We start from the raw sequence: 15,952 nt of genomic DNA on the forward strand, positions 1-15,952 counted from the left end.
ATAAGCTTGCCTCTACTATCAAAGAAAATATATCTTTTATGAAAAGTGTCACTAAAGGTGTTATTATGTATGTTAACGTTCTTCATCTTCATTCACTTGCAACCAAACAAACTTTTTACAATATGGGATTTTTCTAATCGCATTGTGTTTGTTTGTTTGTTTGTTTGTTTGTTTGTTGTTAGATACAACTTCTATACTGCTTCATTGTAGGGGGAAAAACCTCAAAGTGATTTACACAAATGATAAAACAATATAACTATCACCAAAGATTTACAACCATTAATTAAAACATAAAGTTAAAACCACAATAGAGCAGACTAAAATAAAACACATGCAAACTCTCTGAACAACTGGGTAGGTTTCTTTAAATAAGAATGTCTTCAGCAGGCATCAGAAAGAATGCAGTCGTACCTTGGATCCCCAACGCCTTGGCTTCCGAACAGATCGGCTCCCGAATAATAGTGTTCTGGTTTTTGAACGATTTTCGGAAGCCAAATGTCTGGTGTAGCTTCCTGCAGCCAATCAGAAGCTGTGCTTTGGTTTCCGAACATTTTGGAAGTCAAACGGACTTCCAGAACAGATTCCGTTTGTCTGCCTGATATCAATAGGCAGGGAGTTCCGAAGTGTTGGTGTCACTGTCCTAGACAACGGAGTTCTTACAGTTGCGGTGCAGGTATTATGTGGCACCTATAAAAGTGCCGATTCCTCTGATCAAAGTGGCCGAGTGGGCACATATGGGATAAAAGGACCTCTTTCTTCTGTGCCTGGAATAGCACAAAAGAAGCTGGATATTCTTGAAGGACACTAAGGCCATGTCCGCACTTCATAGTAAACCATAAACTTGGCTTTGCCGTCTGAGGGCTACATTCCCTCATGGACAACCTTCCAGGGACCGCGTTCCAGTGTCAGGTGAGGCCAGAGGCAAAAGTGGTCAGAGCAGTGGATGTGGCTCTTCACTTTGTGCAGGAGGTTTCATTCCGACAACACAAAAGTCAATTTCTATACACCCCTCTTGTCATCCTCCATCCAAACAAGTAAAAGATACCATCATAGTTCATGAAAACTTTCCAGCCAAGCATAATCACACAAGAAGAAGAAGAAGAGTTTGGATTTGATATCCCGCTTTATCACTACCCGAAGGAGTCTCAAAGCGGCTAACATTCTCCTTTCCCTTCCTCCCCCACAACAAACACTCTGTGAGGTGAGTGGGGCTGAGAGACTTCACAGAAGTGTGACTGGCCCAAGGTCACCCAGCAGCTGCATGTGGAGGAGCGGGGAAGCGAACCCGGTTCACCAGATTACAAGTCCACCGCTCTTAACCACTACATTACACAAGGAAGATGCAGAACCGGGCAGTCAGGGGTGTGGCCTAGAGAGATAGAGGTGTGGCCTGAGGAGAGTCCCAAGGGCCAGACAGAGGGATTTGGAGGGCCACATTTGGCTCCCGGCCCTGAGGTAGCCCATGTACCAGTGAAACTGTGCCTACTTTGCTCCTCTCCACGCCACGTGGCTCTCATGCAAAGGAAGCAGCCTATGATCCTTGCCTCTGTGTTACATCCAAACCAGCGATCATAGCTTGATTTGATCCAAAAACTACTGTGAGTAAAGGAAGAACAAACCTTGCCTACAGATGGTGATTTGTTGGGAGTGAAACCAGTACTGTAAAATAATGCTTCTCCATAGGGTGGAACTGAAACAATTGTTTTAATTCATTTTGGACATCAAACATACACACACAGTAACACCTTTTAAAAAAAAGTTTATTTTTGAGACACTCAGAATTGGGGCATAAGAAAGTGGGATAAAATAAAATTTAAAAATAGAGAATAAAGGGCCTCAGCTGAAAGCTTTTTAAAGTCATTTATGAAACAGGGATTCTGCAAAAAAGAATCTATGGGTGCACTTTTCAGAGATGTTTTCTTCTTATTGAATCTTGCCATTAGTTCTCTAAGAAGGAAACTGACCCCCTCCCTCCAGTTTGATTTAACCCCTGTGCTACTTACGATGTCAGAAACATTCTGTAATCCATTTTCCAGACCTATAGCCTTGTTAAGATTGGATTGACTTGATCCGATTTCTCATCAGGCTAATTTCGGAAACTGGGAGGTGGGCATCAAAAGCTTAGGAGGAGCAAATCCCAGCTGAAGCTACGAGCTCATCATAGCTGGTGCTTCTTTGTGATGTTGCCCCAAATAAGAGAGGATTGAAGATAGATTCATGGGGAAAGAAGGAGGAGACCCAGTATACCTCCTGGAGCACAGTATTATGGACTGCTGTATCGAGACGAGAATGTGCAGTAATAGTGTTTCATAGGAATATGTAAAAGTTCTGTGTTCTGTTGGATACTGAACAAACGCATGTCTTTCCCACAGAACTTCCAAACTGATTGAAAGAAGGGCTACTTATACATTTTAAAAAATGTCTTAAGAGACATGCCATGCAACCAATTGTAGTCTGAAGCTCTTTTGACTACAAACCCCCAATTCTGGTTCCATGCCAAAGTTTTGTGCTAGAAAACTCTCTCTGCACTCCTCCCAGTGGTCATTTCTCCTCTAATTACTGCTGTGGATATTATTATTATTATTATTATTATTATTATTATTATTATTATTATTATTGTTATTTTACCTGCCCTTCATTAGCAGTTCCCAATGTAGGTTACAACAATCTAAAATTAAGAAATAACAACAGTTAATAAGAATTATAGAATGAAAAACTGTAAGGGTGTTCTGAATACTTCTATTCCCTTTTCAGCCCAGCTTGAATTCAAGCTTTACCTGCATCTCCTGCTTGAATATGAGCCACATTTGCAAAGGAAGATTTTTCCTTTGCAGCCTGGCTTGAGTTAAAGCTGTGAACTCATAAGCAAGAAAAGAGAATCCCAGAAGCACATGTGGCCAACCAACTCCAAGGCCTGTCAGGTCTCCTTTGGCACATTGGCCAGAGGTTCCTCACCTCTGGTATAGCAGTTAGAGCCTGGAACTTGGCTGGGAAGAGCTGGGTTCACAATCCTGATCAGTCATGTGGCATGGCTGCGATCCTGTTCATGGTTACCTGGGAGTAGGCTCAGGTGGATTGAGAGGTGCTTACTTCTAGCTTCATATTTTCAACTTGTAAAACACACTTTATCAAAACATCTCCAGTTGCAGGCAGAAGCTCAACCTGAAGCTTTCAATTCGAAATGCAAACAACCTTGCAAATAAAGGTTACCATTTAAGCTACTAGCATAAAATAAGAATGCCATCAAAGGAAAGAAATATCTTTCCAGAACTTTATTTTCCCCAAACTCTGATTTCCTCTGTGAATCTGTCACAAAGAATAATAAAACCCAAAAGTCCCATTATCACCTCCAGTCACTTACCAGATCAAGGCCCAGAACTCTGCTCCCTTGCTGCCGCCCCCCCCCCGCCCCCCATACCCCTTCTTGCTTCATTATATTACCAGAGGGAACTAGAATGCAATTTATGTCTGACAAATAGTTTCTACTGCATTAAAAAGATGGAATTACACAATAGCCTGTTCAGCAGAGTGCTAAGACAAGAAGTGTAACTACAGCAATGGCCAGATGGTGGCATGCTAGATTTATAAAACTCAGAAAGAATCCCAATTTACTGCAAAATGAAGTTGAAACAAATTAGGAGAAATTAAAGACAATTATTCCAACTCAAATTTGCTTGGAGAAAGTCAGATTTATCATCTCTTTAAAAAAAATTTTTTCTCATTCCCAGTTATGGTTCCACAACTCAAATTCAAGTTATATAAAAATTCTGGAAAATGTAATATAGGGTGTGGAAACATAAGAAGCTGCCAGTTTTTTCAACTTACCTTAACTATAGGAGCACCTATAATCCTATATCAACAATGTAGAGTAATGTAAGACACACACACAGCTATTCTAGGATGCTCACACCTATACTAGGTGTTAAATTTCCTTGAATCGTGTATGGGCAGAATTGGGCTGAACTGGCAAATTTAGTGTCCTGGCACCAGGCCCTTTATGTGAACAGGCCCAGGAAAGCTACTTTGGGTTAGGAATTGTTACTTGCAGCCGAATCCTGTTCATGTTTACTTAGAAGTAACTCCCACTGTTTTAATGGGTCTTGCTCCCAAGTAAATGTGTTTAGGATTGCAGCCTAAATTTGAATTGTCACACGCTACGAAATATAACACACGTACCCAAGAAACAAGCTTTGGTTCTTGTATTCTTCTCCCTCCTGTTTCTACTCTCTTAACAAAATGGTGAATGCACATTACTATTGCATTATAACTGGCAATGAACAAATTGGTATTGGTGAGCCTGAGATAACAGAGACTTGAACATGTAATTATATCATATACTTATATTGATGCTTAAGTTTGCATAGCTGGTCCCAAGGAATGTTAGGAAATGTAGTTTATAAAGGCTCATAATTCATATGACGTAAGGGGCACTCTACTAATCCTGTAAAAAAGTTGTGGATTGTAGCGTCTTGTATTTTTAGATTTTGATAGCTGCTATGATTCTCCCCTGGCTAGAGCTAGAACACAATGACTGAACATAATGCCATATTGTCTCTGGACCAATGTGGCAACCCTTTAATCAAAACACAGTTGCTGATGAACCATTATAAATGAGGTTTTTTAACATCGTGACTGCCCTGCAGTTCAATGAATGGTCTGTCTTTATTTAGCATCTGTCTGAGTGGAAGGCAATGAAGTACCAGATGTGTGATGGTATCCATCCTAGAAACATCTGTGAAGTAGTATAGTTGCCACAAAAAGTTGGAGAAAGTGGATAGTGAAAAGTTTTTCTCCCTTTCTCATAACGCTAGAATTCATGGACATCCAATGAAGCTGAATATTGGAAGATTTAGGACAGATAAAAGAAACTACATCTTCATGCAGTACATAGTCAAATTATGAAACTCATTCCCCCAGGATTGGTCACCAACTTGGATGGCTTTAAAAAAATTGTTGTTGTTGTTGTTTAGTCGTTCAGTCATGTCCGACTCTTCGTGACCCCATGAGCCAGAGCATGCCAGGCACTCCTATCTTCCACTGCCTCCTGCAGTTTGGTCAGACTCATGTTTGTAGCTTCGAAAACACTGTCCCACTATCTCGTCCTCTGTAGTCCCCTTCTCCTTTTGCCCTCAATTTTTCCCAACATCAGGGTCTTTTCCAGGGAGTCTTCTCTTCTCATGAGGTGGCCAAAGTATTGGAGCCTCAGCTTCAGGATCTGTCCTTCCAGTGAGCACTCAGGGCTGATTTCCTGAAGAATGGATACATAGAATCATAGAATCATAGAATCATAGAATCATAGAGTTGGAAGAGACCACAAGGGCCATCGAGTCCAACCCCCTGCCAAGCAGAAAACACCATCAGAGCACTCCTGACATATGGTTGTCAAGCCTCTGCTTAAAGACCTCCAAAGTAGGAGACTCCACCACCCTCCTTGATACGTTTGATCTTCTTCCAGTCCATGGGACTCTCAAGAGTCTCCTCCAGCACCATAATTCAAAAGCATCAATTCTTTGGCGATCTGCCTTCTTTATGGTCCAGCTCTTACTTCCATACATCACTACTGGGAAAACCATAGCTTGAACTATACGGGCCTTTGTTGGCAAGGTGATGTCTCTGCTTTTTAAGATGCTGTCTAGGTTTGTCAATGCCCACTAGCCTGATAGCTATGCTTTACATCTGCAGTCAGAGGCAGCAATGACTAAGTAGTTGCTGGAAACTGCAGAAGAGGGAAAGTGCTCTTGTACTCAAATCCTGCTTGCTGGTTTCCCACAGGCCTCTGGTTGGCCACTGAGAGAACAGAATGCTGAACAAGATGGGCCATTGGTCTGATCCAGCTGACTACTACATTATCATCAGGGCCGGATTTAGGTTTGATGAGGTCTTAAGCTACTGAAGGTAATGGGGCCCTTTATATGTCTGTGAGATTGGGAAACAATGAAAGCATACAGAAAGGACGTGCCTCAAACTCAGCCTTGAGAGCTAGACATGTATACAAGATAACACAGTCGCGTACGCCAGAAAGGGCAAGCCAAAGGGTGATGCCCACACTGAGAAGGGAGTAAATATGAATAGAGTAGATTGAACAATGTATTAGAAATGTGTTAAACTCTGATAGGTAGATTGTAAGCCAAGCCTCCAAAAGAGGGGCGGCAGTAAGGGATAAAACTACGGTGCTGAAACCAGATCGGGGCTCTTCGTATCTGTGGGTACGGGGAGTCCGCCTTTGCAAATGCGCTGAGTAAAAGGGTTACCCTTATATTGAAGTCCTTTGTCAGTTTCTATCCACGGACAACTTCTCACAACTTTTGGCGCTCAACGTGGGGCCCTCGACGGGCTGCTCGGGGGGATCTCGGAATCCGGGTAGGCGCCCCTCCGTCTTTTCGGAGTGACCCGAGCCGGAGTCCACCCGTGACGGTTCACGAGGGCTAAAAGACAGGACTTGATATAGGGGGATAGAGAGAGAGAACTAGGTCTCATTTTTGGCGGTCCGGGACCGCGAGCACCCAGCGGGGACGCCCGCCTGTTCACTAGTTGAGAGAAGCGACGCTGGACTGTATTGGGTGAGTAGACATGAGAACTTTGTAAACTGTGCTGTGGGACAGGGGTGAGAGACTCGTCTCTTGGATGAAAGAGAGGCTCCATACGGACGCGTGAGTGCGGATCAGGGTTTCGGCCCTGACGGGAGGATTAGCTTGCGGTTCCGTCTCTCCCGCGAGGGAAGCGGCCAGGCGATTCCGTGTGATTGTGTGAGTGAGTGAAATTGGAGACATTGTAAACCATGGGTAAGGGTCAGAGTAAACGACAGAAGGATTCAAATGGGAAGGGTCCTATTGATCCTAATAGTCCATTAGGACAAATACTGATGCAATGGGATGAGGACTATGTGAGACAATATACAATAGGCTTGTCAAAAGTGACTATGATTAATTTCTGTAGGGTGGTTTGGCCAAAATACCCTATAGGGCCGGATGGAATGTATAATTGGAACCCTGAGGGGGAGACTAAGGCTGGATCCTGAGCTTGATCAGCTCAGTCACATGACCCCAAAACTCGACATAAATGAAGGTGGCAGAAATACAGGTGGTGTAACTCAAACTGGATGACGTAATTCTAACTCTATTTTAGATACTCTTTTTTCCTCTGCCTGGCTTAGAACAGCTCAGCCCGTGGTAGCTCCACTGCTGAATGGAATTTGGAGCCAGTTTATTTAACACAGGCTTAACTTATGCTGGGTTCTTCTGCATAGGATTTCTGCCTAAGAGAGAATGGATTGCTCAAGGTCACCAAGTGAGATTTGAACCTGAGTCTGGTCAGTTGCAGTCTATAGCCACCTCTAGAGTCACTGCATCATGCTGGCTGTCTAAAACTAGTACAGTGGCACCTCGGGTTAGGAACTTAATTCGTTCCAGAGGTCTGTTCTTAACCTGAAGCGTCTGTAACCTGAAGCGTATGTAACCCAAGGTACCACTGTATATAAATACTGCCATAGCCTGGAACAGGCATAGTTGAAGAAAACAGAAATTTGATTTCAATAGACTTCATTTGCAAAATGAAGTGTTTGAGATCACCACCTGGTGATAAAAGCAACTATGAATGCTGAAACATATAATTTGTTTTTGTTAGTTCTAATATTATTCATTCTCAGACAACAGAGAATATATGTTCTATAACTGAGGGAGGATCCAATAATTTGGATATGTTAGGATGCACTTTCTTTCCACCTAGGTTTGTATAGCACAGTCTGTTTAATCACTACATTGAATAAAGCTGTATTATTCTATATGTTATTTTTGTTTTAGAAAAGTGGAGGCTTTTGTTTTTAACATTATAAATTATCCCTTGCTTCATTACTATTTCCTCAGAGGTGCAAATATTGAGGGTTTAGTGATCTGCAAATCAATTTATTGATTAAAAAGGCAGATGATTTATCTACTACAAATATTTATTATGTGAGTCGAATATTTACTTCCAGAAAAGAAAGAGGAGGCAGTCTTCAAACCTTTTGTCTTTATATGACCTGGAGCTTTAAAACTGCACAGGGACTTGGAATGTTGCGCTAAATCCCAAAGTGGTACATTAGTCACCAAAGGTCAACAGATGCAGCCAAAGATCCATGAGAAATTAATTTTTCATGTGGCTTGGCAATTTGTCACATGCAAGCACAGTTCTTTTATACAGTTATGCATTGGGGGGCACAAAGAGAGTGAAGGGAATTTTGGAATTGCAACCCCCTAAGAATAAAACAGACGTAAGAAGGATGTTAGGGTTGCTGGGATATTGTAGGCTATGGATAGATCAATGCGCAAAATTGGTTCAGTTCTTGAATCAAAAACTTGTTGGGGACGAAAAGGTAACGTGGAAACAGGAGGACAAATTAAAATGGGAGGAGATAAAAAAAACACTGATCGGGGCCCCGGTTTTGGCATTGCCCAATCTCCAGCAACCATTCCACTTATATGTGACGATCAGTTCCCAGACGGCTGTGGGGGTTTTAGCCCAAAAGAGAGGGGGGCGATATCAGCCAGTTGCCTACCTCAGTAAAACCTTGGAACCGGTGGTACGAGCCTGGCCCACTTGTATCCAGGCAGTGGCAGCTGCAGCTGAACTGGTGGTTGAAAGCAGAAAGTTAACTTTTGGAGGAGCCCCGATAGTTCACAGCCCCCACCAGATATCCACTGTAATGACTGGGGCGGCCTCCACCTGGATGACAGATGGTCGCTTGGTAAAATATGAAACCATATTACGGACAAGCCCCAACATCACCCTGGGGACCGACCGAAATTTAAATCCAGCGGAGTTTCTGATCGGGGAAAGAAAAGAGTGGGAGCCGGATGAGCATGACTGTATGAATACTATACAATTAATGTCAAAAGTCCGGGAAGATTTGTCAGAGGTGCCATTGGTAGGGGGAGAAAGATGGTACACTGATGGTTCTAGTTATGTTGAAGAGGGAAGGAGAAAGTCAGGATATGCTATAGTTAAGGAAGATGGGGAAATTCTTGAAAGCGGAGCTTTGCCGGCAACCTGGTCGGCCCAGAAATGTGAGATTATGGCCCTGGCACGGGCTCTCGAGTTGGCAAGGGGCTTAGAGGTAACCATATGGACAGACTCCCGCTATGCATGGGGGGTGGTACATACCTTTGGTAGGACTTGGCGGGACCGGGGATATATTAAGGCGGATGGAAAGCAAATAGAACACATGGCATTACTAGAAAGACTATTAAATGCCCTCACTGGACCAGAAAAGGTCGCAGTGGTTCATGTTCCAGCCCACACCAGAGGGACGAGCCCCGAAGAAGTAGGAAATAGGTGGGCTGATTTGAGAGCAAAGGAAGCTGTCAGGGGCACCCCTAGAGCCGCACTGGTACAACAATATAGTTTGAAAGTACCTGTCCTGACCAAAGCAGATACAGAAAACCTGGTCTTTACCCCCCAAGAGATAGATTACATGAAAAAGGAGGGATGGGAACAAAGGGATAATAGATGGGAAACCCCAGAAGGACCCCCCCTTGGGATTACAATACTACAGAGGGAAGGGCGGCCTTAGAGACTTATCACAGAAATGTTTTAGAAGGCATGAGACGGGCAGCGGAAAGGCCTACAAATATGGCGAAATTCTCAAAAATGATTTCTTCTCATCTCTGTTCTTGCTAAAAGACTGTTGCAGCTAGAAGCGAGTGAACTAACTGTTTCTAACATTCATTCATGAAAGTAACAGGACATCAGTTTGTTTTTTTTCCCCTTGTGCCAGGTGCTTGGAGGTAGCTTCAGAGCGTTATCTCTTGGCTCCTATTCCAAGAAGGACACTGCTGCATTCAGCCAGCTACCCTGAACCTCACACTTTCTGGATTTACAGTTCAGCCACATAAACCCAGAAGGCCAAGAGTTACCCATCCCCCTGCCCCAAAGTATTAACCTGGAAAAGTGACTTTCTTAAAAAGCAAGTGAATGCTTTCTGTGAACTTTGTCAAGTTTTTCTTTTTAATGTGCAATTTTACTCTGAAAGGAGCTGCGGCATAGGAATTGATACTTTGAGGAATTTGAAACTTTGCCAGAAGCAAGGAGCACATTGTTCTTTCTACAGACACTGGCAAATGAACTGAAATTTGCAACATGGCTTAGAGTTCTGAAACTTAGAGCACACAAATAAGACTTTTGAAAAATCTCGGCTGGCAAACTTAACCCAAGGAACAGAACTGTTAACCCCTTGCGAAGTTTCTTGCCATGCTGACCCCTCTGAGTTAATATACCTTATGTGCAAATGTTATCTATCAATTTGTTCTGTGCAATCGCTGCCGTCTTTGTTATCTTTTCTCTTAACAGGTGGACTTCACAGAGCTACCAGAGAGCACGGGTGGGCTCACTATCACAGGGTCAAGAAAGCCCCGCAGGACTGGAGGGTAACTGTTGACCCCGATAATCCGCTGAAGGTGACGCTTACCAATCAGGAAACCAGGAACCAGAAAGAATCCAAACGCTGACCTCGATGTGTCTATTCTGTACTTGCAAATGTTTTTATGAATGCTGTTGCTGCGCTCATTGCGAATGTTGTGTGTTATGTGTGCATTGCACTGAGTTGTGTGACATAATTTTTATAGAAGACATAATTATACAATATTGTGCCATCACCCTTGAGGGAGAGGTCAATTGCAGTCTGAGCTGGACTCCCACGGTAGTGCAAGCAGTAAACCAATTAAGACGGAGGCAATGATAGCAGGGTTCAGCCTCCTGATTATGCTAGGGAGTATCCTGGCCACCGAAATTCAAGATGAGAGCTGCAGCCAATGTATCCGAGTTACTAAAACTGGGACAGTAATTACACGAACTTTAATGTATTATAATGTTGCCCCCGAGTGTGCAGTAGAATTAGACCCCTGTGTCCACAATCAGACCCAATATCTTAGATGTAAGACCAAAGAGAATAAGACGGAATGTTATGAGCCTCTAGCGATAGGACCTGTTACATCTAGCATATATGTATATGGAGATAAAGGGGGAACTGCAAACAAAGCAAGTGAAAGGGCACATATGTTTTCCCTAGCACAAAGTAGAAGGGGATATGTAGCTCACAATTCCACCAGGGGCACGGAGAAGATACATGTTTGTTTTGATGCATGCATTGCTATTTCAAAGGGACAGGGGCCTAACGACCAAGCCGGAGTCACTTGTGGGTCATTAAGCTGGGAGAGAGCTTATCTCCAAGAGAATAAGTACCTGTTCCAGCAGATTGCCGGTTCCAATATAGGGGCCACAAGGGTGACGAACCATTGGTATACAAATGGGGTGGAAGAGATACCCCTATATAGGGGTCCGAAGGGGATAAATATCACCAGGGGAGCGGCTTCGACGGCCTGTGGGTCAGGACAATGCAATCCTGTATGTCTGTGGGCTAAGGAACTCCCTTCCACTAGACCTAACAATTCCTTTTCCTTATTGGCCCAGCGACATGTAACTACCCAGTTGATGGCTATGAGATATACCCCGCTACTTACGGACGAAGAAGGAAGAGATCATTGGGAGTTATTATGTGAGTTTGAGGCAAGGTACAAAAGAGAGGGGGGATTGTGAGATTGGGAAACAATGAAAGCATACAGAAAGGACGTGCCTCAAACTCAGCCTTGAGAGCTAGACATGTATACAAGATAACACAGTCGCGTACGCCAGAAAGGGCAAGCCAAAGGGTGATGCCCACACTGAGAAGGGAGTAAATATGAATAGAGTAGATTGAACAATGTATTAGAAATGTGTTAAACTCTGATAGGTAGATTGTAAGCCAAGCCTCCAAAAGAGGGGCGGCAGTAAGGGATAAAACTACGGTGCTGAAACCAGATCGGGGCTCTTCGTATCTGTGGGTACGGGGAGTCCGCCTTTGCAAATGCGCTGAATAAAAGGGTTACCCTTATATTGAAGTCCTTTGTCAGTTTCTATCCACGGACAACTTCTCACATGTCCAGCTGTCCTTTGTCAACAACAGACTGTCAGTGTTTTTTTGCGTTGAATATATGCCATATGGTAATTTATGACCCTAATACGTATCTGAAGCTATTTGCACATGTTGCCATGCAGCCAGTCCATGCATAATGTAAAGGTAAAGGACCCCTGACAGTTAAGTACAGTCACAGACAACTCTGGGGTTGCAGCGCTCATCTCGCTTTACAGGCCGAGGAAGCCGGCGTTTGTCCGCAGACACTTTTTCCGGGTCATGTGGCCAGCATGACTAAGCCGCTTCTGGAGAAACCAGAGCAGCGCATGGAAACACCATTTACCTTCCCGCTGGAGCAGTACCTATTTATCTACTTGCACTTTTAGGTATGCTTTTGAACTGCTAGGTTGGCAGGAGCTGGGACCGAGCAATGGGAGCTCACCCCATTGCGGGGATTAGAACCGCTGAACTTCTGATTGGTAAGCCCAAGAGGCTCAGTGGTTTAGACCACAGCGCCACCCACATCCATGCAGAATGTAAAGGTAAAGGGACCCCTGACCGTTAGGTTCAGTCGCGGATGACTTGGGGGTTGTGGCGCTCATCTCGCTTTACTGGCCAAGGGAGCTGGCGTACAGCTACCGGGTCATGTGGCCAGCATTACTAAGCTGCTTCTGGCAAACCAGAGCAGCGCACGGAAATGCCGTTTATCTTCCCGCTGGAGTGGTACGTATTTATCTACTTGCACTTTGACGTGCTTTCGAACTGCTAGGTTGGCAGGAGCAGGGACCGAGCAACAGGAATAGGCACCCTATATATAGAAATGAGGAAACCAGTGATATTTTAGGCGGGGCCCACACAACCCAAAATACTGTTGCTGTATGTAGGTTTTATTTTATTTGTTTTTTATCTTATATTTTGGAAATGTACATCCAGTTTTTATTTTCCTTTTAAAAAAATTTTGGGCCCCAAGAGAGTTGGGCCCTAAGCTATAACTTGTTTAGCTTATACAGAAATCTGGCAGTGATTATCAGTCTCCCAATGCCATGAACCATCATTAAAACCTTTATGCTGTCATGGCTTCACACTTTGTCATGCAGAGCCCCATCTTTGTTGAGGTACGCTAACCGGAAATGGTTTCCCTTCAGGCAAGTATTATCCTCTGTCTGATGTGATCCTTAACCGGCCATTAGACTGTCAGTTGCAAAGCCTGCTGGCTGAAAGGATAACGAAAACGTAAGGTTTATCCTTTCAACCAGCAACTGAAACACCCATTCTAAGTATAGGTTTCACATGCGTTCAGCGTGGAGCCAGTAAGTTAACGCCAGCACATGCTAGCTAGCTCCTACTCACAGGGAACTTTGCAAAGAAACAGGAAGGAAGTAAAGGCTGAAAGGAAGTAATCTACTTTACCAATAAGTAGTTACTAAAAGAATCTGTAAGGAGAATAAGCTACCTGCCTCATTCAGGTAGCTTATTGCCAGCATTGCTATATTTTACTTCCCAACAAGGGGAAGAGACTCAGCAGGGCAGCCGGATAGGAAATGGAATTCCTGACTCACTATTTCTATTATATGCCGGAAATAACAGTTATAATTAAAAACACTCACAAATTTATTTTAAGTATGCTCCGCCCTCCATACGGATTTGAGAGACCCCAAGATAATAATAATTAAGTGAATAGGGCTCACCCTTTAAAATAACTAGGCAGGCAGGGCCTGCCCTGAATTCCATTCCTGAATATCTTAGTCAAAATGGCTTCCAAAGCCCTGGAAGTCTCCCTCTCCTCTCTCATGCCTCTCCCACTCCACACCCCAGTCTGCATTCAAGAGCTTGACAGCCTTGAATCTACTGAAAGCAACAGGTCTAATTAAGCCAAATGGGTAGCATAAACAGGGTGGCAAATCCTGACAACATAAGAAAGGCCTGTTGGATCAGGCCAATCAATGTCCCAGCATCCTGTTCTCACAATGGAGAGCCAGAGGTCTGTGGGAAACTAGCAAGCGGAACATGAGCACGAGAGCACTCTCCCCTCCCATAATCTGCATTTTCTTTCCCCCAAACTAGGGCCAAGCAGAATTAAAAGGGCACTGGTGGGATTTCTCTTGCACTTTATATGATAAAAAAGTCCTGCTGCGCAGAGGCATCTCTAGATCCTGAAACCCTGATTGTGCACCATGCGAGTGCAACTAAAAGCATGGTCCCACAACACTTTTGCTGCATGAAGTGGAGACCTAGAGCAGTGTTTCCCAACCTTTTTTGGGCAAAGGCACACTTGTTTCATGAAAAAAATCTCGAGGCACACCACCATGCCAGATGGGGAAAGGTCACTTTTTACTTATGTAAAAAAAATAAAAAAATAGTAACAGCATAGAAGGTAATGGTTAGGCTAGCATCCCTCTTCCAAATATGCTAGGTTTTTATTTGCAGGGACTGTTCTACATGGGAAAGCATTCAGCACTGTCATTCTCCCATCTGCCATCTGAATTGGTACTATTCTGGGTCAACTTACTCTGCTGCATGTGTAGATGAGGCCTTATTAACATTTAAGCTGAGAAAAGTATGACGTTTCAGTAGACAGTCTGCAAAATGGCACCAAGTGTGGGGGAGGGGGCAGAACAGGTTTCAGATACAGGATATTAAGCATACACATACCTCAGATTGAACTGGTTGCTTGCTTTGCAAGTTTTCATTTCCCAAATGACTGCCTTGGCAAGCGCAATACCTGCCAGGCTCAACGCCGGTCTCGCGCTGCCGCTTCCCGCGCTCTCAAGGCCCTGGGAGGAAGAAGGTGTGAAGGGAATCCCGAAGGTGCGAAAACCTCGCGCATGCGCAGGCCTTCCGCCTGCGACAGCCCAGTAGGCCGGCCTAGCCTAGCCGTGCAGCAAGAGCAGTCAAGAGCTAGCGTGCGGCAGAGCGGCGATGGGATGTGGGAGGGAGCTCGCTCCTCGCCGCCGCCGCCCCGCCTCTCGCCACCCGACTCGCCCGCCTCCCTCCCACGGCACACCAGGCAACGTCTCGCGGCACACTAGTGTGCCGCGGAACACCGGTTGGGAAACACTGACCTAGAGAGTTCGTGCTCTTGGAAAAGAACTTTGTGGTCGTCACCACATCAGCCGTTTATCCTTTCCATCTTTTTCTCATCACAGTTATGTGACCAACCCTATTTATCTGGAAGCCAGGGGCAGCAGGAGTGGCTGCATACAGACCATATATTTGAATACACCCCCAAAAAAGGATCCTGAGAACTGTAGTTTGCAAAGGGTGCTGGGAGTTGTAGGGCTGTGAGGTATAAGCTACAGGGCAGTGTTCAAATAGCATGTTCCATCAGAGCAAAGATTTCTGCTTGTACAATGGGACTCTTGCCCTCACCCACCACATACCTTGCACCCTTCCCAATCTGCTCCACTACCTTGGGGAAACTCCCAGAACTGACTTAGGGGGTGCACAGGGGAAGGGGAGAATGTTCCATTGCACCAGGAGAAATCCTTGCACTGATGGCACTTCATGGATTCCACCCAGCTCCCAGGATTCTTTGGGTGGGTGGGGATATGCTTTAAATATGCTTTAAATATATGCTGTGTATGCAGCCAGAATCACAGATTTGGATTTAGTAGGCCTATCATGTCCTTGGATTATTTCACCATAATAATTCCTCCAGGTTAGGCTCCATTCAACAAGTACACATGCATGCCAGGAAATGGGGGAAGAGAACAATTTTTTTGCTCTTTAGCTACCAAGCAGTTGCTTGCAAGACTATAAAAGCATCTAATTTACGCTAAGTAGTAATTGATCTTCATTAATTTATTTTGAATAATGTTCATGAGAAATTGGACCTGGGAATTTAATTGCTTCCTGGAACGCCAGTGCTCAGATGAAGAACTGGCAAGAGCAACAACTAAGAAGGTTTTCAAAGAACAGAACCTTTTCTCTTAAACTCTTAATTCCGGTCCGTATCATTTACAACCAGTGACTACACAAAACAGATAGGCTACAGTATTTGATCTGTGAAATATTTCCGATCTTTTTGCC

Source organism: Podarcis vaucheri (genome assembly GCF_965113315.1).
Source record: "Podarcis vaucheri genome assembly, chromosome: 6".
Lineage (NCBI taxonomy): Eukaryota > Metazoa > Chordata > Lepidosauria > Squamata > Lacertidae > Podarcis > Podarcis vaucheri.